General features: G+C 42.5%; 1 protein-coding gene across 1 annotated transcript in view; it reads left to right on the top strand.

Annotated features, from left to right (window-relative positions):
- The window catches only part of ca10a (carbonic anhydrase Xa), a 439876-nt gene that overhangs the window by 144461 nt on the left and 271892 nt on the right, over window positions 1-23523 (top strand). The gene's annotated exons all lie outside the window — the stretch shown is intronic.

Raw genomic sequence — 23523 nt, 5'->3', positions numbered from 1 at the left:
TGTCTTTATGCCAGAGTGGTGTTTATCTGGAGGCCATTACAGACTAGAGATGGCAAATCCGGATCATTTTATGGACTCGGAGTCTTCTGAGTCAATCATTGAAGAGATCCGGATCATACGAGTCATTTGAGTCATTTGAGTCATATAAGTCAGCATGACCAAGACCGTAGAAATCCTACCGGTGAAACCGAAAAGTTGTTGCATTTAACCAGCATATTAAACTAACGTTACATTAACCTCCGCTACACAGTGTCTTTTGCTTTAATAAAACATGTGTGTGTGTGTGCATTTTAAAAAATAAGTGTTTTGCATTATATGTATATAGTTATTTTAATATGTTCCTGTACTTAAGCTAATTTTGCACAATTGTGTTTTCATTTAATAATAATAATAATAATAATAATAATTGTATAATTACATTTTATATATTCTAACTGTTTTGCAATTTTCTATCATTTGTTTCTTTTTGTGTGCCATGTTCAAAATAAACGAGTTTCCAAGTAAGATCCTTATTGGAAATGCAGATATTATTACAGGAGACTGTTGCACGACATGACCATTTTGTTAGAAGTCTACACTGAAACTTAATTTAGAGCCGGAAAAATCGCGGGATCCGTGAATCCAGGTCAATGATCGAGAGAGACCAGTAGCCTACGAGGACTCAGAGCCGTAACATATAGCAGGCAGCAGATCCAGAGATCCAGCAGACTCGTCCTCATGCACGAATCTACAGCAGACTCAGCCCCTCCTCCGGCTCGCACGGCTCCCGCGAGTCCCACGGCTCCCGCGAGTCCCACGGCTCCCTCGACGAGTCGCAGCAGACTCAGAGATTTGCGGACTCACGGCTCACTCGCGGCTCACGGCTCACTCACGGCTCCCGCGAGTCCAACGACTCACGGCTCACTCACGGCTCACGGGACTCTCGCGGGAGCCGGAGGAGGGGCTGAATTTGCTGTTGATTCGTGCATGGCGACGAGTCTGCTGGATCTCTGGATACAACAACGTTGTAATGTGATTGTACACGTTATAAAGAGAGTAAAGAGTGACGCAATTTATAGTTTTAATTGTTACGTCACATCAGGTGTAGGACTCGGGTTAATCGAGAGGGAGACTCGTCACGACCGGCTCATTACTAGGATCCGGGTTAATGATCCGGATGAATCATGACTCGCCCATCTCTATTACAGACGTGTCTCTGCCCCTGAATGTGTCTACACTGGAGCCCTGTTTTAAAGTAAACCTTCCAACCCCCCTTCTTACAAACCAGGAACCACATGTACATGAAGGCAAAGACTCCTGATTGATTAGGGATGACCAGTGAAAGAGCTACACACATTTCATCTTACTGATGAACCTTTTGAAGACTATAGAATACGTGAATTCTTGAGTTCCCCCAAAGACCCATGGGAACATGGGACTCCACTGCAGCTGAGCCGAGAGCAAATGAGCTAAAACCCAATCATACAGTATGTGTGAGGGAGCGGCCTCAGGTGACTTGAGGCGGCGTATGGAATGGTACATCATCACTTCACAAAGCAAGTGTTCTGCCATGGGGAGTCCTAAGGGTTAACGGAGAGGAACTCGTGTTTACACTGGCATGGGCGAGTTGAAGGATCTCCCACACTACATCAAACAGAGACATGGAAACACGTGTTGCATTCCTCTCTCATGTCCCTAGGCTTCACTCTCACATTGATGTTGTTACCCATCTTCCTTTGCATCCAAAGAAAAGTGTTCAAATCAATCAACGAGAGATCCATGATATAAATGAGCCCAGAGGTGGGAAGTAACTAAGTACATTTACTGAAATACTGTACTTAAGTACAATTTTAAGGGAGTTGTACTTTACTTGAGTATTTCCACTTTACGCTATACTTCTTCTCCACTACATTTACTTAACAGCTTTAATGCATCTCTAACAATTAAACTAGTCGACTCCTTAAGTCACAACATATTCTTATTATTCAAATATTCAGAACTTTGTTCGTCTAGAACAGTAAAATGCTACTTGAGGCCACAATATTTAGAAATGTCACATATATAAATATAATTATATCCACACTTAAAGGCCATTGTTCTGCACTATGATTACTTTTTACTTTAAGTACAATTAGCTGATAATACTTTTGTATTTTCACTAAAGAAAGATTTTGAATGCAGGACTTTCACTTGTAATGAAGTATGGACAATAATAATGTGGTACCTTTCCTGAAGTAAAGCGTCTGAATGCTACCACATGCACATGCACACATGCATTCTGAGTCGTGATGATATCGGGGTCCCTTTTGAAAAAAGTACGAATTTCCCGTGAATACTTGGCACCTGGACCCTCTCCAGAGCTTTTACACAAAGCAGATATCCTTCAGCTCACAGACACTTCTGCTAAGATGCCCCCCCCCCCCCCCCCCCCCAAGAGAAAAGCGTTTCAAATTGAGTGCTGGCAGAACATGACAGCCCCTGTAATGCTGCTCTTAGACGTTCATTAACATTAAGATGTAGCCTTGCATACCTGTCTCTTATTGTGGGTGAATTATCAAAGCCAGCGTTGCGTCAGCAGGAACAAAAGGAAGCACTTTTATACTTTGCTTGATGCTCGTCTAAGAAATTGATGTACAGGAAGCAAGCATCTGGTAGAAAGAGTGTGTGTGTGTGTGTGTGTGTGTGTGTGTGTGTGTGTGTGTGTGTGTGTGTGTGTGTGTGTGTGTGTGTGTGTGTGTGTGTGTGTGTGTGTGTGTGTGTGTGTGTGTGTGTGTGTGTGTGTGTGTGTGTGTGTGTGTGTGTGTGTGTGTGTGTGTGTGCGCGCGCGCGGCATGTGTGTGCGCGTGCGTGCGTGCACTCGTTTGCATTTCTCCAATTCCCCCCGTGCCTCAAAGACTATTACTCTAGCTCCTCATCCGTATCCAGTCGACAGAGTAAAGACATTTCATTACGGCTATCTGTGCGCCGGCCTGTTTCATGAAATGCATACCTCTACAGACACACTCCTCTGTGCGTGTCTGTGTGCATCTTATTAACTGTTTTGGAGAACAGTGTCCTTTTTACTTGTTGTAGTTGTAATATAGTCAGTAGCTCAGGACATGTCCCTGGCTCGGGTGCAGCCCTGCGTCTGTCTCCCAAGCACTCTGTAGCCTTCCTGAGATGCTCTCTGTTCTTTTCTCCCTTACACCTATTCTCTTTTACTGCGACCAGTTTAGGTGATGAGTTCATGGTCAATACGTCTATGTGCACTTATTGATTGGAGGTTTTACGTGGGTTACATATTGTGAAATTGTCCATTTTGTAAATCATAACACTTTACAAATAAAGCCCCTTTGTATTTTATTGTATTTATGGATTGGATTTCTTTTTGTCTCCTGCTTTTTCTTTTTTGCATCATTTTGACATATTACTTCCTCATTTGTTCCACTTCATATGTACTTATCTGACTTGATCAATTTGTTTTTTTAAATGTAACTAAGAAGGCAAACTGGCCCAGCTCCTGTGGTTTGGACATTTGCTATGTTCAACACACTCTCACTCCCTAAGCGTCCAATAGCGACGTTTGGTCAGTGTCCGTGGCGTCCAGTTGTGACGCTCCTAGGCTCCTTCAGCGTCATAAAGGGACGCAAATAGCTTTCAACTGATTGCAATGTATTCCCATCTGCGGCGGGATTTGACGCTCATGGAAGCACGGCATTCGTTTGTGTCGGCTACCCCTGGGCCATCAGGCTGCTCAACCACCACACATAATAATAACTGTAACCATTCTCACACATACACACACTTTTAATGCACTTTATATACTATTTTTTTGATGTCAATATTTTTAACTATTTATTCCCCCGTATGATTGTATGTCCTATTGCTGTGTTTTTTGGTGTTATGTATTTGTTTGTATATGTTTTGCACACCGGGACAGAGTTGCACTCTGCATCTCGTTATACTTTGTGTATAGTGACAATAAAAGGCTTTAACTTTAACTTTAACTTTAACTTAAAGGCAATGTGAGCGTCCATTCCCATTGGATAACGGAGAATTGTACACCCGGAAGTAAGTATTCCTCTTACTGTCGATTGATTTTACAGTGATATCTGCACTACTCATCGACTACAAAACACCAGATTATCCTTGTTAATTACACAACATTGATTGGTTTAAATTGTGTGCAATGCTTTTGTATTTTTCCCCTTGGATTCGGAGAAACAAATATTTGTTCTGAGTAAAGGATGGCAGAAGACACTACACTACCCAGAATCCCCAGCTATCGTTTGGACTACACCATGTGCTCTGTTTGACAAACCCGTTTTTTCACCATTCATTCCAATGGCTGGCGTCTATGTCACGTGATCTTCAAATTTCTCCCTGCAGAAAAAGAAAACATGGCCGAACTTCGTTTTATTCTCGGTGGAAAATTACTATTTTAAAGTTAGTTTGGCCATTAAAATGCGTTTTGATGTCATTTGATGCGAGAAATATGAGTTGTTATTTCAGATGATGTGTGCAGTGGATGTACATGATCTTTAGTTTGCTAGTTATTACGAAGATTACTTCAGGAAATCGCGACGTTTTCATTGTTACCAAGGTGGTTGCTAGGGACGCTGCTATCGATATTATTTCTGTTATGTTGTGTAACTGTTTGATGGTGTTATCTTTATTGCTACCCCCTTCCCCGTCAATGTATAGTGTTGGTCCACAGCGCAAACGTATTAGTTTAACAAAATCCGCATCTAAAGATAGCCTAAGTTATTTTCCCCTGTGCAATTCCAGTCTCACATCTCACAGCACATCGTCATTATCAAATACCGGAAACAGACCGAAAACATTTAAAAAAAATAAAATAATACTTTATTCCAAGTGTGCTTGCTTTTCTCTTTGAAAGTCATCACATAAAGACATTGTAATACACGGTTCGGCTGCATTAAATATTACATATCTGCCGTAGTTCTGTATTTATAGCCCTGATGAGAAGACTTCTAGACAAACATGAGGAACTGAAAACGTGACGTGGATCATAAATATATCAGCCATTAAACAACATCTTACATTTATTTTCACACAATACGTCTCCTTGCAGTATCAACACTAATTCGGCTCACTTTTATATTTGATCCAATTGGTAGATATTTACACCATAAAGGTGCACAGCTGATATAAAGGGACACCTGGTGGTTAAAGCATGTTATTGAATTTAATTATTTTTATTATTAGATATTAATAGGATCCCTATAAAGTATATTCATTACTCGTTATTCTCTACTAATAGTTAATTAAAGACTGTATATAATGACTAATTTGCACATCCCTTTCAAGATTTTCTAAGGTTTATTGACATATCAGACAGGTAAATGCTATCTTTTGTTTCACAGTCAGTCTGAGCTGTGTCATACCTATTTGTATGCTTTCACTGTCTGTCCATAGCCTTTATGTGCCTTGTATTTATTCTTATGTGTGCTTTTTTTATCTATTCGTGTAATATTATATTTTATTATAATGTTATGTTAATATAATGTTAAATGATTTTCAAATAAACACAACTGCATATTTAACTGTTAAGGCCCTGACACACCAACCCGATTTTGGGAGTCAGAGGCTGTCGGGCATTCGCGGTGCCGTAGTCAGGTTGGTGTGTCCCGCACCGTCGACCGTGACACGCCTTATTTGGACTGCCAGACCCGATGCATGGCCGATTCAACATGTTGAATCGGCCATGCATCGGGTCTGGCAGTCGGACCAAATAATCACTCTGATTGGCTGTTCAGCTAGTGAATCAGTGCATGAGAAGCGAAGCGGAAGTGAGGGATGTAAACAAACGATTTAAGAAGGCACACACAGACTGCTATTCATTTTCATCTCATCATGGCGATCTGGAATGATGCAAACGAAGACCTGCTCATCACCTTGATCCAGGAGAGGCCAGCTCTGTATGATATTACGGAGAAAAGATACTCTTCTTCTTCTCTGTCTTCCGGTTGTTGCCTCTTTTGAATGACGAATACACACTGCCGCCGCCTGCTGGTAAGGAGAGTTATTGCTACTCACGCACTGAAGTCGGTGCGGTGTGTTCCCGTGCGACACATGACCAAAACGCAGGAGAACACGGCCAGGCAACAGCCGACTTCAGCGTCGGCTAGTCCTCTGGTGACTGCTTGGTGTGTCAGGGCCTTTACACATGCTGATGTAACGCAAATGTTCCAACTTGGGATCAATAAAGTATCTTATCTTAAGCTGATCGATGGCTACTGCCATATTTGCAAAATGTGCCTCTGAACCTTGACAAGTGCATGTTTCAGGCTTATCAATTAATGTAATGTAATGTTATCACAGGGGTCACACACATAAGACCAGCTGTTAAATAAAGCTCTTCTGACCTTAGCTGGCATGTGGGTATATATATTAATACTGCCCATAATGGGCACAAGCAATTTTCACCCATTTATTAATTATATGTTTTAAATGTGAGTGTTTCCTGTCCCCTAAACCTCCAGGGATGTACACAGTTTAATACTGGCAACTTCTTATTATGGGAAATACGAAAACGTCTTTTAAAACTACAACTCCCAGTAGAGACGTGCCATAGAGAACATAAACAGAATAGCCAGCATGTGTAGTTCTGGGGACGGGGTGGGGGAGGGGGGGACGCGGTGGACCCGTTCAAATCCAGTTTTGGACAGTCTGCCGTGGTTCCATCCCATTTCAAGTGCTGTTCGAGAATCGGCGTAACCCTCGGAGCACACTCTCCAATCACAGAGCTTGAGGACTATCACGGGGTTTGTCAAACAGAGCACATGGTGTAGTCCAACGATAGCTGGGGATTCTGGGTAGTGTAGTGTCTTCTGCAGTGGCGGCCGGCCCATGCGCTAGGGGCGCCGCCCCACCTCTTGCCAGATACAAAATAAAAAATAAAAATATATATTAAATAAAAAAATATATATTTAAAAAAAATATATTAAAAAAATATATATATTTTATATTTTTAATTTTTAATGAACAAGGTAAATATCATACAATTGGTATAACAAAAATGTATAATCTACAATACAATCTCGTTTAAAATTGTGTTACGATGTCTAAAGTTACTGATAAGTCACCTGTTTCCTGCCTGGCCTTGCCCATGGCATTAGTTTATCATTACGGGGCAGAGCCCCCGAGCCAAACAGCAGCAACCAGCACGTTGCAAAAGTCTCAATAGTAAACCGTGCCGCCGAAACATAATTTCAGCCAATCAGCGCCGTCAAATATTTTGGTCACGTGGGCGCTCACGTTGGCGCCCATGTTGGCGCCCATGTTGGCGCCCATGTTGCTTACGTGCGTTGACGTGAGTTGTTTTTTAGACTCGTGAGTGACCAAGGTGACGCAGTATTTGGATGAGAATGGTGTGCAGGTGGAGTCGCCGGAACCTCGGTCCGCCCAAGAGCTACTCTCCAATCCTTTTGAAAGGAGAAGTTTGGGAGATAAATTGATACTTAAAGACCTTGGACCGGACCAACCCGATTTGTATATATCACAGCAAGCTCGTGAAAAAGACAAAACGTATCAACAAGGCTTCTCACATGGCTAGCTGGATGCAAACAGGTAAATGCTATCTTTTGTTTCACATGCTTGCTCTTCAAACAGCCGGGGACAGATACGATCTGTTCAGAAACTAGACAAAAGTTAAACAAGTACAAACCACAGACTGTCTGTGTCATGGAGAATACAGTCGCTGGTTTATTTATGTCTGTAGGCCGTTGTTGTGAGTGTGTACGGTCGGAGCATATATAGCGTTAGCTTAGCCAAGCTCCATTCAGAAAACAAGCATTCTAAAAGGTTTTTCGCCTGCCGTCTGTCTGCAGACTTGTCAAAGCATTAATTCATGGTTTTTACTAACCGGTATCAGTATGTTGTTACGTCGGCATCATTTAGAAACGTGTATTACAATTTAATCACGGTAAAATATGTTCATGTTGTTGTAGCTCCCGAGCCAGCGCGTCTTGTTTGAATGATGCGAGTAAACACAGCTGGCAGCTGCGGTGAAACTCGAGCGACTAGAGCGATGCGATAGGAGCGTTGAGAGCGAAGCGAATATTCGCATCGCGTCCAGTCTGAACGCAGCATAGCGAGCTCCACGCTGCACTGGAAACGCGCCATCACATCACCAGAAGTCCTAATTTAAGGGGTCATTTCTCGGGGGTCGTTTTACTCGGGGGTCGTTTTACTCACTCTATCAATAGCCCCACCAAAAATATTTTCCACCAGCCGCCACTGGTCTTCTGCCATTCTTTACTCAGAACAAATATTTGTTTCTCCGAATCGAAGGGGAAAAATACAAAAGCATTGCATACAATTTAAGCCAATCAATGTTGTGTAATTAACAAGGATAATGTGGTGTTTTTTAGTGGATGAGTAGTGCAGATATCACTGTGACATCAATCGACAGTAAGGGGAATACTTACTTCCGGGTGTACAATTCTCCGTTATCCAATGGGAATGGACGCTCACATTGCCTTTAAGGGCAGCCGACACAAACGAATGCCGTGCTTCCACGAGCATCAAATCCCGCCGCAGATGGGAATACATTGCAATCAGTTGAAAGCTATTTGCGTCCCTTTATGACGCTGAAGGAGCCTAGGAGCGTCACAACTGCACGCCACGGACACTGACCAAACGTCGCTCCTGAACGCTTAGGGAGTGAGAGTGTGTTGGTCTGTTGAACAGAACATGAATTGTTCTGTATTAGCACAGTCCCATGAGCTTTACTATAAATAAACTATAACGTATAAAAGCACTAGATCAATAATACACTATTCTGTGTGTGTGTGCATGTTGTTTTTAGATGTGTGTGTGTGCATTTTATTGACTGTTTCTAGGGATTAGTTTCCTTTACATAGATGTAATATAGCAGCTTAAATACATGTTCCTGGCTTGGGTGCAGCCCTTCGGGGGGCCTGTGTATGTCCATATAATACCCTCTGATGCCGGCCTTCTCTGAGATGCTCTCTTTAATGAGAAACAATGTCCCTGCAGGCTCTGGGTTTATAACTATATGGTTATTCGTGAGATACTCGGCTGTGGAAGTCATTCATGTAGGGCCTAATTGTCCTGTGAGCGTCTCTTCAGACCTTGGATCACACCTTCACCGCAACCCTGAACTCTAATAAGCCCAGAGGGAGGACCCAGCACTCCAGACCCTTAATTAGTATGTGCACGACACACACACACACACACACACACACACACACACACACACACACACACACACACACACACACACACACACACACACACACACACACACACACACACACACACACACACTGTATACATCACTTCAGGGGACATTACATTGACTTACATGCATTTCCTGGAGACTTATCCTAACCTTAACCATGGTGCATACATAAAATATAAAACACAAAATCTTATATAAAACAAAAAATCTTTAAGGACACTGTAATAAAATAAAGCAGTAGCGAAATAGAATGCAGTGAATTATAGAATATGAAATATGAAATAAGAAAAATGTGCAGTAAGCAGTATTTGAACATTGTGTGCATTAATGTAATGCATATAGAGACTGCGTTGTTGCTGAGGTAAAGTGTCAGTGGGGGGCCGGGCCTCGTTTAAGAGGCCGGTAGCGGAGGGGAAGAAACTGTTCAGGCGGCGAGAGGTTCTGGTCCTCCATCAGGACAGAGCCAGCCAGCTAAGCAATCAGAGCAGACTGGGCTCTGGTTTCAGACAGAAAGAGGTGCTGCAGCACAGGCAGTATGAGAACATTAAAGCATGGAGACATGTCACGGTAGAGACACTAGATACTGATGTGCAATACTACGTACTGTTTGAGAGAGGAATGACCAACAGATGCAGAACACTGAGAGGCTGGAAAGATTGTGATGAAAGTATAGAACTCCTTTGCCCTATAAGCCCAAACCATACTCCACCAAGTGACCTCCTAAGGCCCTTTAATAAGGAAGTGTTGCCCTTTCCACTTGCACATTACACATCTACTCATCCTACATCTGTAAAAAGCCACACCATGTATCCCTGTCCTCTGTTACAGCTTTCCAATAAGGAATGAAAGTGGCTGTGAAATAAATCCTAAATAAATGTAGAGGCATCGGAGCTGCAGGTTATTGACAGACTGCCTCCTCCTCCGTCACTAATGACTCATGTCCCACGCTGCTTAAGCTGCCTCAGGAATCTATCAATGGCTAATAAATACATTTACGACAAGGGTCCGGGTTTAATGGATCCATTCACTTACACACCAATTCCCATTCTGCACAAGGATTTCCTGTCATTTCATGAATCTCTCTCTCTCTCTCTCTCTCTCTCTCTCTCTCTCTCTCTCTCTCTCTCTCCTCTCTCTCTCTCTCTCTCTCTCTCTCTCTCTCTCTCTCTCTCTCTCTCTCTCTCTCTCTCTCTCTCTCTCTCTCAGAATTTGCATGATATTACATATCAAAATGTTAGTTCTATCCATCTATGTTGAAGTCCTTCTTCTTTTTGTGATAAAGTAATCGGCAAAAGGCTCTGAAGCATCTTAGCTTTTTAGAGTTGGTTTATAGACGTGTTTAAAAGTGTTAAAAAAAGTCTGGTATTTCTTCTATTGATACATTACATACTTTTCCTGAGTATTCACATACTTTGCCTCCAATACCATTTTGCATGAACTGATAGAAAGCCAAAGCATTCCTGAAATCAACAAAGCACTCTTTTCATGGTGTACATGTCACAGTATGGAGAGTGAATAGTATGCTCTGTTGCAGACACCACATTGGAATATTTGCAATATCTTAATATGTAATTAAAGAATTTGAGTACAGTCTTTACAGGTTTTAAGTACTTCTAGCTACTGTGCTCCACATGTCTCTCCAGATCCTCTCCATTTTCCAGATCTGCCAGTTTTTCTTGTAGCTCTTCCATCGTTATTGGACTGTCCAAAGCATTCTTTATTACATTTTCTGATGACTTCAATTTGTGCACAGTGAAAATCTGATGTGTTTATCCCGAGGTGTTGTGAATTTTGATAATACTAGTTTTTCCAAGTATTGCTGTTCTGTTTTGCAATGCTATCTTTTTATTTTGTTCCTATCAAAAGGGCTTTGGTCCAATGTCTTCTTGATTTTCACTCTTCTGTATTTAGCCTTTGTTTGGTTGATCATTTTCTTGTTTCTTAAAGTTATGTGTGGTATCGATGGTGTACTTTTTGGTTTCCTTTTTTATTATTTGTGTATAATTAAGTACATTGGCCAATTTTTTGGGGTGAACTGCATTTTTCTCCAACATGCTAAAAATGCAAATTGTGATTTACATGCATTGCCAATTAGATAAGTAATCTGTCCTTAGGTATTTCAGAGTTATGTGGGTGAGCTTGGTGGATGTATCGGAGTCTTAAGCTCCTTACACACCAAACTGACACGAGAACACGTCGCCTCACGTTTCCTGCGTCCTAGCCATGTTTCGCACTGGAACACACCGCAAAGACTTCAGCCGACGGCCAAGTAGCGCGTACGAACTGCGCATGCGTGAGTGGCAATAACTCTCCTTACCAGCAGGCGGCGGTAGTGTGTATTCGTCATTCACAAGAGGCAACAACCGGAAGACAGACTGCGTGATACACTGAGAGAAGAAGAACAGACTGCGTGATATAAACAAACAACAAATAGCGTGTGTTCCATTTTCACTCTACAGCGAGAAGCTCACGGGGCTTTCCCGAACCTGTGTCGAGAGCTGGAGTTAAATGAAATCTCACATTTGCCTTCTTAGTTTGTTTGGGTCCCTCACTTCCGTTTCGCTTCTCATGCACTGATTCGCTAGCTGAACAGCCAATCAGAGTGATTTATTTGGCCGACAGCCTACCGATTCAACATGTCGAATTGGCAGCGGAAGGTGTCGGCATGGCCGTAAAGACACGACGGTGCAGTACACACCAATGTGAGTAGGGCGACACAATGCTCATCGACGGCCTGACATCTATCGACGCTGAAAATCGGCTCGGTGTATAAGGACCTTTACTCTCATTTAGCCTTCAATGCTGTTTTTCAGATGTGTAGATGTCTATTGGAGGGATTCTCATTTGGTGTTTGTGGTGGGGGGCACTGTAGGTGTTTATCTCAAGGCTGTAGCCAACGATTCACATCATTGCTTCCTCATCAATCCATACAGTGAGCCCTTCGAGTACACCAGAATTTGTAATTAGCCTTTGCTTCCCACGTTGCGTTTTTTCTAGACCCTGTTCTTCCTCCTGCAGCTAAACCTTGATCTCCCTTAAGAAAAGTGTCCCTTTCCACTATGAAGTAACTTTAGCTGTAGCTGACACTGATGTTATTACAGAGAATCACCAGAGACTCGTCCTGCATCTCGGTCAAACACAACCCTGCTCCGGGCCTCCATGAGCATCAGAGCTCAGGACGCCAGCCTGCCAGAGTTCATCAGGCTCCGGCACTAACGGCAAACATGGAGGAAGTGTCTGAAAGTGACACACATCTAGTCCCATGTCGCGCTGCTGCCGGACAGACAGTGCTGAACCCCCCCCACAAAGCTTTCTTCTGCAGTTCACTAAGGTTTACAGAATGCCATCACTTCTGTCCATTTGTGGAAAGAACCTAAGTACATTTACTCAAGTACCTTTCTAACAAACACTTCAACTCAAAGGGACATATTGTACTTTTTCCTTCATTACATTTATTCAACAGCTTTAGTTCCGTTATAGATTAAGATTTTTAAGCACAACAAATATGAACTTTTAAAACATGACGTTTTGATGTAGATTAAATCATCCATTAAGTGTGTCAAACATTGGTGGGTTGACTCTTGCATACATTTTGCTCATTGTTGTATATTTATCAGTATTTTTGTATGTAGAACAATTCATAGTTCTAGCTTCTCAGTATTAAGGATTTGCTGCTTCTCCATTTACATATTTTTAATTTATTTTTAATATATTAGGTTTTTTTTTCTGCAATGAGTCTAATTTTACTGCCAATTCTTTGAGTACATTTTGCTGATTATACTTACATACTTGTACTTAAGTACTATTTTCAATGCAATACTTTTACTTGATAAAGTATTTTACAGTGTATTATTAATATATTTACTTGCCTAAAGGATCTGAATACTTTTTCCACCTCTGTTGAGCAGCACTAAGGTCTTCTTGATCTTTGTGTTATCTTTAAGTCGCTGATGGATTAAGTCTTTATGAATATTTCCCTGTGATTTCAAACATAGTTGCAGTGACCTTAAAGTGTAATTAGTTTGGTTTTAATACAGTATTGACTCTGATGTATGTGAGTTTGGGAAAAGTAATAGGTAAGCTTGTTGAAATCCGGAGAGAGATGTTCTGATGTAGCAATATACTGTATATGTATTGCCAAGAAATACACAGATTAATGTAATCACTGGTGGTGGTGGAGGCATGAAGGGATGATAGAGGTGAACCCTGGCCCACAACACTAGGGCCACCAGGGTGGGTGGAGGGGGTCTGGAGGACGGCTTTTTGGCTGACAGCCCAGGAGCACAGCGGAGGGCCCGGAAGGGATCTCGGGCGGACGGCCCGGGGGCAAGGCACAGGGTTGGCAGGACCCCCGGCAGGAGAGCAGTCGTCGGGACCTCCAACGGCACAGGACATAGGGTTGGCAGGACCCCCGGAAGAAGAGTAGTCGGTGGGACCTCCAACGGGACAGGACATAGGGCTGGCAGGACCCCCGGCAGAAGAGTAGTCGGCTGGGCCTCCAACGGCACAGGACACAGGGTTGGCAGGACCCCCGGCAGAAGAGTAGTCGGCGGGGCCTCCAACGGGACAGGACACAGGGTTGGCAGGACCCCCGGCAGGAGAGTAGTCGGCAGGGCCTCCAACGGCACAGGACATAGAGTTGGCAGGACCCCCAGCGGAACCTCCCACGGCACACGAGTAGGGACTTGAGTGGAGACTCGAGAGGAAACTTGAGAGTCGACTTGAGAGGGATCTTGAGCGGGATCTTGAGCGGGAACTTGAACGGAGACTTGATAGGGAACTCAAGAGGAGACTCGAGAGGGGACTTGAGAGGGGACTCGAGAGGAGACTCGAGAAGTGTCTTGAATGGGAACTCGAGAGGTGACTCGAGAGGGGACTTGAGAGGGAACTCGAGAGGTGACTGGAGAAGAGACTTGAGAGGGGACTCGAGAGGGAACTCGGGAGGGAACTCGGGAGGTGACTCGAGAGGGAACTCGGGAGGTGACTTGAGAGGAGACTCGAGAGGAGACTCGAGAGGGGACTGGAGAGGAGACTTGAGGGGAGACTCGAGAGGGAACTCGGGAGGTGACTCGAGAGGAGACTCGAGAGGAGACTCGAGAGGGGACTCGAGAGGGGACTCGAGAGGGGACTTGTGTCGGTCGGTACGCCGACAGGACTCGGGGAGCTGGCGTCGGCTGGGGAGCCAGCCCTGTAGCCGAAACTGGAGTCGGGCCCATGGCTTCTGGGACCGGTACTGGAGCCCGAACCATGGCTGCTGGGGCTGGAACCAGGGCTGGAACCATGGATGCTGGGGCCAGGACTGGGGCTGGAACCATGGCTCTTGGGGCTCGGGCTGCTAGCTTGGCCTTGCGACTCCTTCTCTTAGCAGCCGCCTGAATACTCCGTGGACCTCCATAAGCCAGACGAGTTCCAGAATACGACTCCTGGACAGGAGCAGGAACTGGGGCAGAAGCATGGGTTGACTCCAGACGGAACACACCGAGACGTTTGTAGTCAGCAGGCTGGAAATCACACACCCAGAGGAAGTTCAAAATCCAGCCAGGTAAGAATTTCACCAAGTCTGGTTTCTCCATAGCCAACCGGTGCGCCTCTACCAGAGCGGCCTCCTTCTGCAGAACACTGGACGCTCCCTTCCACCAATCATAGCAGCAAGCCAAATAAAAGGAAAAATGTTGTAGTTCCACCTCAAAAGGATCATCTGCTGGGTCCATTTCTGGTTGGTTCGTACTGTCACGGTTGAGTGAAGGAAGCAGGACCCAAATGCAGATAACTCTGATAAAACTTTATTTCAAGGATAATGAAACTAACATAGACAAAACAGAACACTCACCGGTGAACTCAGTCACCAACAAAAGACGAACCAACACTGAACACAGGAAGAGACAAGACTAAATACAGGGAGGGGTAATCACGAGACGAAAAACAGCCGGGCAGGGGAGGAGAAACACAAGGACAACAGGTGAACACAATCAGACAACTAGACACACCAGGGAAACTAACGACAGGGGAAAAACACAGGGAAAAGGACCAGACAATAACCCAGGAGCAAAACATGACAGCAAACACCCAAACATACAAAACTACAAACGTGACATAACATGAGAATCGTAACAGCTTTGAAAATGAACGCTCTTCTGCCAATCGATTTTTTTGCAGAGGGGACAGAGAAATAAATCTGAACAGAATGTCTAACTTGATGATTTGACGAGAAGGGTACGAAATACTGCTTTTAATAAGGGGGATAGTTAAGATAAATGCATTTAAATATCAGCTGAAGCCAATGCATGTGTCTTCTTACATTTAAAGAAGGCCATTTAAGTTGGTTATACTTTGTGCAGTGATGTGTACGAAAAGGACAACCAAGAACAAATCTGCATAGTCTATTGAAGGCTATGTTGAGTGGAGCAAGATCTGATTTATGTGCATTTTGGTAGACAACATCACAATAGTCCATAATCAGAAGAATAAGTTGAGAAGCAATTCTCTTTCGGACACTGAGCGTAAAACAATTGCGAGAGCGGTGTAAAACACTGATTCCGTAATTGACTTTTTGTATTACATGCTTTATATGTAGTTTAAATGAAAGTTCAGAGTCTAGCCATACACCAATATATTTAAAGCTATCAACTTTATGCAGAGAAGTGCCATCCTTACATGTTATTACCACATTAGGTTTGGATTTGAGCTTCTGCCTGGTACCAAAGACCATGGTATAAGATGTTGTTTTGTTAAGCAGTAGTTTATTGTGTGATAGCCAGTCCTGTAAGATATTAAAATCCGATTGAAGAGAGATCTGAATTTGTGAGAAATCTGATTTGGATGTATACTGTATATGACAGTGTCATCAGCATAAAGGTGAGTACAACAATTAATGAGACAAGAAGATAAATCATTTATGTAAATAGAGAACAGAAGTGGGCCCAGAGTTGATCCTTGGGGTACACCCTTTTGTTGGATCAACAGGTCAGACTGTTTTCCATTAACAACTACACATTGCTTTCTACTGTGAAGGTACGAGTTAAACCATAACACTGTATTATTAGAAAGGCCAATGCCGTGAAGTTTATCCAAGAGCAGATATCGATCAACGAAATCAAAGGCTTTTGTCAAGTCAATAAAAATGGCACCTGTGAGTTCACCATCATCTGCAGCAGAGTACAAGTCATTCGTACATTTAAGTAGGGCAGTTGTTGTGGAGTGATTAGGCCTGTAATTGAGATAATGTGACAGTTGATTATAAATTATTTTCTCCAAAACTTTGGAAATAGAGCAGATTATAGAGATTGGTCTATAATTATTTGTATCCAGTAAATCACCACCTTTATGCAGTGGAATGATGCGTGCACATTTCCAAATAGTCGGCAACTCACAGGTGGACAAAGACAGGTTGAACAAATCAGCAAGTGGGTACATGAGAATATGGGACGCCAATTTTATGAACCTGTTTTCTATACCATCGAGTCCTGCACTGCCATCCACTTTTAATTCTGTGATAGCATTATGAACTTCGTGTGGTAGAACCTTCTTAAAAGAAAAATAACTGTTGCAGTATGAGTTACTATTATAAATACCAGTCGTCAAATAGGAGTAAGATAGTAGTGTGGAACATACATTAGCGAAATGCTGATTAAATATTTGGGCAATGGATAATGGGTCATGAATTATTGTATCATCAGTTCAAATTTTTTTATTAGAATGTTTACCTGATTTATTTAAAATAGATTTAATTTTAGTCCAAAATTGCTTGGGATTCTTAAAGTCCGATGTGAGAGATTCTTTATAGTAGTTCGATTTAGCATTTCGTGTTTTGGTTTTACTCAGATTTCGAAGATGCCTGTATACTTCCCAATCGGCTATAGTTCTTGAATGACGATATATCGATCATGCTTTATCCCTTTCCCTAAAGAGACTGATGAGTTCAGAATTGATCCAAGAGCGATGTTGACCTTTGACCTTAACCGTTCTCACAGGTGCATGTTTGTTCATGACATCAGTGAGCTCTTTATGCAGAAAATCCCAAGCATCTTGTACAAAAGGTATTAGTTGAAATCTGTCCCAATTAAGGGCAACAACATTATTAATAAATAAATCAACATTCCATTTTTTATATTGTCTGATTTTGACTAGTTTTGGAGGTAGTTTAATTAATTTGATTTTCCATATGCAATAAACAATTGAATGATCGCTGAAGCAATCCGACATGACACCAGCTTTTAAGATTCTGTCAGGGTGTGACACCAGTATCCAGTCAAGCAGAGATTGGGTTCTAATAGTGATACGAGTTGGCTCATTAATTAGCTGTTTAACATTTAGACTACTGAAAAGTCTTTTCTCTCTATCAGATGATTTATCCAATCTATTTTTGTTGAAATCACCAAGCAAGATTATTTAATTTCCGCAGGAAATGGAGTTGATAGTGTCAATTATATGGTTAAAAGACTCTGCAGGTGAAGAAGGTGGCCGATAGATGCTACCAATAGTTAAGCATTTATTTTCATTAAAAAATAATTTTAAGAAAAATGCATTCAAAATGTAGAGGTAGCAATTAGCTCAGTCACAAGGTCAGAGGAGACATAAATAGCCACACCTCCACCCCTGCTGCATCTCTCAGATCTGTAAAGCAAATAATTTGTGATTTGTAGTTCACTATCGGAAATGTTACTACTAAGCCAAGTTTCAGAGAGTGTGATGATTATAGGTTTATGTAGAACAACCCATATCCGAAGTAAATCAATTTTGGGCAATAGACTCCTGATATTCAAATGAATTATTTTGATACCCTTTAATTCATCCAGTCTGTAAATAATAGCAAATAATGTTCCTGTCACTTGTTACGCATAAATGTGATTCATGATTGTAAAGATTGCTAAATTCAACCATTAATGTAAAACAGACATATAAAACATTCAAACACAAAAAGAAAAATATGATATAAAGACTGTCTTACTGGTTGAACCTGCTCTGAGCTTCATGATACCGTCCTGTATTCACATTTTATTCACCAAGTCACTCAGACAATCAGATGGATGTTAATAAAACCCTGGGTTAGCTCGGGGTTATTCTGAGAAGAAAACAAAGGCTTCCTGTAAAATGATTTCCCAATCTGTCCATTATGAACATTCATCCCAGTTTGAATTACCGTATGTTGTGGGCCCTGGAGCTCCCATGAACCCCTGCATCCCACCCTGTCCCTGTCCCTGAATCTCTCAGTATTTCAGTTCTGAATATATTACAGACCTGGGGTCTGTTGCATGGAACTATCCCCATGTAAGGATGTTATATCACACCTAGGATCTGACTTTAGGTTAGCATAGACCAAGTTCTACAGTGGTTTTTCTGCCTCTTGATCTTGAGGGAATACAGTGTTATCACAACGTAAACAAATAATAATTACAATTTTAATATGCCAGAAAAATGCTTTAATTTTATTGTAATGAATGCTCTTTAAGATACTTAGAAGAAATACAAGTAACAAAACCCTAACATATTATATTACCTTTAACATTATTATAGAGAATATGTTGGCAAACAGTGGTGAGTGTACACGTGGAGCAGCCACAGAGCAGCATCAGCTGTTAAATTTAAATCTATTATTGTATTAGTTTGAGCTCTGCTTGCGATCCAGAAGGACTCCTGATAGAAGCACCTGTCTCTTTAGCTGCTCTGATCCACCATGTCCTGTCTCAGGGTCTGCTGCTTGCCTCTGAGCATGAAGATAACGCCGAGCACTGCACTCAGAGGTCAAATTATTTCAACTTTGACAACTTTAACTTTTGACCTTTCAAGGTCAAGGTGGAAGTAGCACTCAACACTTGTACTTAAGTAAAAGTAGAAGTACCAGAGTGTAGGAATAATCTGTTACAAGTAAAAGTCCTGCATTCAAAATGTTCCTCAAGTAAAAGTACTAAAATATCAGCATCAAAATAAACATACAAAAGTAGTCATTGTGCAGATTGGTCCATTTCAGAATAATATATATGATATGTTTTATAATGATTGATCATGAAAGCGTTCTCAATGCTGGTGAAGGTGCAGCTAGTTTGAATGACTTTGTAGACTGCAGGGTAATTTAATCCAGCGTTGATCCAATTGTTTATCATTAATCTACAGTATACTGTATCTGCAAAGTAACTAAAGGTACTACGTAAATGTAGTGGAGTAAAAGTACAAAGTTGCACGAAGAGGGAAGTACAATTTAACCTAAGTACAGTACTTGAGTAAATGTACTTAGTTACTTACACCACTGCCTTTCAATGCTCAACCAATCAGCTGTACTGTATGTAGCCGCAGGTTAGCAGGGGAAGCTGTTCTGACCACAAGGTGGTGCAAGAGAATAATCGTGTATGACGTGATTGCAGTTTAAGATTATGTAGAATTTAGCATAATTGCAAAATCAGATGATCTTTTTCTGTTGTATTTGTTTCAGTAGTGACAACCTTTATGTTGGTAAAATACTGAATGTACTAACAATACACACAGTTAGACTTCCGGTGAAGAGAGTGACCATCATGGCTGCTTAGCCCTTTGCTCTGCTCCGCTGAGCTACTCTGCCCCCATGCCACAGTTATAAAACTGGACCAAACTCTACTAAAATAGTCTCAGATAGTGGTATAAGCCAGGATGTAGCAGGGACTGAAGCAAAATTCACCTCGAACAACAAGGAATCCGAAGAAGAGCCCGACAGAGATGGAAGCTCAAGGCGGCGGACAGGCAACACGTGCCGACGACACACAATCTGAATTTGCAAGCATCAACAGCCTCCTGAGAGGAATCGCAGCAGATGTGAGCAGTGTGAAAATGGGCCTGGAAGTACTACAGAGCACGGTGGAGAAGCTTGGAGGAAGGATGTCGGAGGCTGAAGCCAGGAGTTCTAACCTAGAGGACGTTAGCAACAGCCGAGGTGCTAGCATAGATGCCACCGCAGCACAGGGCGTGAAAAAGCACCAAGATAAAGTGAAATACTTAGAAGATGCAGGGAGGCGGAATAACGTTCGTATAACGGGCATACCAGAACATGCTGATAAACAGGACCGACATGGTTTTGTGCTTAGCATATTTGCTGAAAAGATGGACCTGGAAGTGGATATGGGATTCGAACTGGAGCGAGCACATAGCGTCGGACCGAAAAAGGATGACGGGGGGCAGCCGACACATTTTGGTCCGCTTACTGAGATTCAGCGCCAGAGAAGCCGTTCTACGGGCCGCCCGCGACAAGAGGATAGTCGAATGGCAGGGCAACAGAATAGCCTTCTTCCAGGACCTTTGTCTGGAGGTACTTCAGCAGCGTAGGAAGTTTGATATGGTGAAGAAGCAGTTCCAAGAACGCAAGATACCGTACTCTATGTTGTATCCAGCAACTCTTAAGACTACTGTAAACAACCGATCCCATATCTTCACCTCGCCGGACGCAGCGGCGGGTTTCCTTGGAACACTGGACTGAATACCACGGTTATTGAACTGGCCCGTTTCGGACTCTAAATTACCGCACAGGTTGGTGGAGACACATGGTGCTGTGCTGCTTGCTATTCACAGTAAGAGCACCGGTTCCACATTATTTTTAAATATTACGTTGACCATTATCTGAAGTCTGGTGCTGTTTTGACCCTTTTCATAGGCGTTACGACAACATCATGTTTTATGGCGAGGGATGCGTTTCCATGGCAACAGCCTATGGTGAGATCTCAGATTTGGCGTAAAGTGTTGAGGCATGGACCGGTGCTATACAAGCGAAGTTTGGGGGACGATCGGACCGTGTCCATTGGAGATACGGCGACATCGTGTTCTATGGCGAGGGATGTGTTTCCATGGAAACGGCATATATACCCCATAATTGACATAGAGCTGTTGAGGGCAGAACCATTAACCATTATCTGAAGTCTGCTGCTGTTTAATGGCGAGGGATGCGTTGCCATAGTAACACCACATTACGTAACATCAGATTTGATGTAGAGCTGTGTTAACCATTATCTGAAGTCTGCTGCTCTGAGCATGTCAGTTGGAGTGATGACATCATCGTGTTCCATGACACAGGTTTTTATATTTGAGCTAACGACGTGTCCAGAGATCAAAGGTTTCCATGGTGATGTGCAATAATCAGTGAGAGGAGAGCATTTGCATTGTTCTGAATGAGAGATAAACCTCTTACATGTGAACGTTTTGTTGAAGAACCGTAACAGATATCGGTGAAATTTCAAAGCGTGAAGCATGTCAAGGAACTTGAGCATCTGAAGTGTACTTTTTGTGTACTTTCGGGTTAATAATGTGGCCTTTTTGGCAGATTAACTAAAGGTGTGCGGCTGCTGTGGTGGGGAAAGATGAACTTACAATGGGGTTTAATGGAGACATGTTGAACGTGTTTGTCACTTCATGCCCTCAAGAGGCACTTTGTTTAATTATTTTGCTTAATTTATTTAAATTCGTCAAGCTACGAGATGTAGCATTCAGGGATCCTTTTCACAGGATGCACTATAGAAGTTTAGTTAAAGGAGGAGAGCCACATGTTCACAAAGGCAGAACGTATAAAAGTTAGCCCTGAGCTTCAGTCTGTAATGTTCAAAACAACAGATAGAACCAGAAATCTAGGTGTAGTCATGGACTCTGACTTGAGTTTCACAGTCACATTAAAACAGTTACTAAATCAGCCTACTATCACCCAAATAATATATCGAGGATTAAAAGACTAATGTCACAGCACGATTTGGAAAAACGTGTCCATGCTTTTATCTTCAGTAGACTGGACTACTGTAATGGTGTCTTTACAGGTCTCACTAAAAACATCCATTAGAAAGCTGCAGCCAGGGGCGGACTGGCCATTGGGAATACCGGGAGTTTTCCCGGTGGGCCGGTGCTGTGCGTGGGCCAACAAATAAAAAAATAAACAAAAAATAAAAAAATATTTATTTTGTTTTGCCGAAATCCTACCGGCCCACATTTGTAAGTGTTTCTCCGAATCGAAGGGGAAACATACAAAAGCATTGCACATAATTTAAACCAATCAATGTTGTGTAATTAACAAGGATAATCTGGTGTTTTTTAGTGGATGAGTAGTGCAGACATCACTGTAAAATCCATCGACAGTAAGAGGAATACTTACTTCCGGGTGTACAATTCTCCGTTATCCAATGGGAATGGACGCTCACATTGCCTTTAAGGGCAGCCGACACAAACGAATGCCGTGCTTCCATGAGCGTCAAATCCCGACGCAGATGGGAATACATTGCAATCAGTTGAAAGCTATTTGCGTCCCTTTATGACGCTGAAGGAGCCTAGGAGCGTCACAACTGCACGCCACGGACACTGACCAAACGTCGCTATTGGACGCTTAGGGAGTGAGAGTGTGTTGCCATAGGTAGCATCTTAATATCAGATCATGCTTCGGTCGGGATAGCGTTTTGTTTAGGTCAAATGCCAAGAACCCCACCCACTAGGTGGAGATTTAATACATCCCTACTCCGAGATGGACAGTCCCTGGAATTGATAAAAAACGAGATAATGGATTATTGGCTGAATAATGAAGGCTCAGTTTCAAACACAGCCATGGAGTGGGATGCATTTAAGGCAGTCATTAGAGGTCGACTCATTCAACACTGTTCATATCTGAAAAAGAAATCGGTTCAACGGCTTAAGGAATTGGAGCTGGAAATAAAAAATCTGGAAAATGTACACTCTCCCCAGCCTGACCACGCTACCCTTTTGGAACGAAACCAATCAAGCTAACTCCATGTTCAGGCAGAGATGAATGTTCCCCTTGACGCCATGCTTTTATCTGAGCAGAGCTTTCTCTGTACAGCCTGTCCACTCAATCTAAGGCTCCAGATCTTTTGTTTTCACGCCGTTGTTTCCTCGTCCTGTTGATTCATTATGAATTTGCATCTTTTCAAATTTCAAATTATCTATTTGCATTCCAGTGACTCATCTCCGTATAAGAGTGCGTTGCTAAATGAAGAATTGTCCTTTAGGCTTCAGCGAAAGACTGGCTGTTAGAATTGTGTGTGTGTGTGTGTGTGTGTGTGTGTGTGTGTGTGTGTGTGTGTGTGTGTGTGTGTGTGTGTGTGTGTGTGTGTGTGTGTGTGTGTGTGTGTGTGTGTGTGTGTGTGTGTGTGTGTGTGTCGAAGGGATTGCCTTCTTTGTCCCGGTGGCCAAGAGTTACGTAAGAAGAGGCTGGCTGAGATAGCATCACCCCCACAGTGCAGCATCCTCAGGCCATGTCTCTCTTTTTGAACATGTCTTATAGCTGCTTATAGGCCATTCTGTAAGGCCTTCTCTATTCAGAGCGGGTTTGGACCAAATTAGACTAGTATCAATACAATCAACAAACAGATAGAGGATGTTATCTT

This window comes from Pseudochaenichthys georgianus, chromosome 23 (genome assembly GCF_902827115.2).
Source record: "Pseudochaenichthys georgianus chromosome 23, fPseGeo1.2, whole genome shotgun sequence".
In the NCBI taxonomy this organism is placed as follows: domain Eukaryota; kingdom Metazoa; phylum Chordata; class Actinopteri; order Perciformes; family Channichthyidae; genus Pseudochaenichthys; species Pseudochaenichthys georgianus.
Note: the sequence above shows the minus strand (reverse complement) of the source record. Positions and strands in the feature narration are given on the sequence as shown.